This window comes from Oryzias melastigma, linkage group LG4 (assembly GCF_002922805.2).
Source record: "Oryzias melastigma strain HK-1 linkage group LG4, ASM292280v2, whole genome shotgun sequence".
NCBI classification, from domain to species: Eukaryota; Metazoa; Chordata; class Actinopteri; order Beloniformes; family Adrianichthyidae; genus Oryzias; species Oryzias melastigma.
In genome coordinates, this window is record NC_050515.1 from 4036843 (window position 1) to 4038073 (window position 1231).

Genomic DNA, 1231 nt, shown 5'->3' on the forward strand with positions numbered 1-1231 from the left:
AATGCAGCTTTCAGTTCTTATCTGGGTTGCACAATAAAAAAAGAACATGCGGAAGATTTCTGCAGAAGTGAAAAAACATGTGCAGTGACGTTTGACATCTTACAAGTAAACAGAATATCGGGGGAAACGATTGCGGAATCGGAGAGAACAGACAGCCGAGCTGAACCCCGTTTTAAATTCAGTGGCAGCACAAGTGGCACTGAGGACAAGTTAGTCCAGACCAAAAGGTTTCCAAACAAGCGTCTTCAGGCTGTTTTTAGTCAATGATTTCACTGACAGATGAGTTCACCAGACTCCACATCCTGTGAGAGGTGAAAGGGTTAGCCTGTGCCCTGTGGTTTCTGTTTGGCACGCTACCCTCTGCTGCTTCTCATTTTTTCATCGACGTTTCCTGTTCTTAGGTCAAATCGAAGATTAAGACAGCACGTCTGACAGGTACCGCTGTCTGCCCCCTCCTTTCTCTGCCGGCCGCTTTGCCCCACAAACTGCAGCCTAAATGTCACGTCTGCTAAGCCAGCGAGAGGCCAACGGGAGGAGGACGAGTAAAACTGAGCCGAGGACTCGACCTGCTGGAGAAATGAGGAACAACCTGAGCGGGGTTCAAATTTAAGATTCTACTCGTCCCTTCCTTGAAAATAAACACTCTCATAACTAGAAAAGTTGCATTACCTGTAATAATGCTAGTGTGAATGCTTTTTGACATAGTTTACTTTAATTGCTGTAATTATTTTAATTTCAATTAACTTTAAATGCATTTGCTGAAAATGCAAAAGCTATTTACAAAATGTTAAATTTACTAAAAGACTGCAAATTTCATTAAAGAACTCTGAAAGAGAATTGAAGTTGAACAAATTAAAAAAAAAAAATTGTAGTACAATTGCTTAAAAATCCCAGAAAAGAAAATTAAATTAAATTTTGTGCGTTCTTTTAAATATGAGCGAAACTCTAAATTAGCCCCAAAAAACCTCAGTTAATGCTAAATTTGCCCCAATGCTGCTAAAATATTAGCTCAACTCCAAATTAGCATAAATAAAACCTCAGTAAATGACAAATTAGCGACAAAATAAGCTAGCTGGTTGCTTAAATACTAGCTAAACTCCAAAATAGCCTAAAATTCCTCAATAAACTAAATTACGCTGATTTCTCTGGGTGGTCAGGAGGTACTCCCAGATGACTGGATAACTACAGCTAATGTGATCAGGGAGACAGGTAGGAGTGTGCTTGGTGTGTC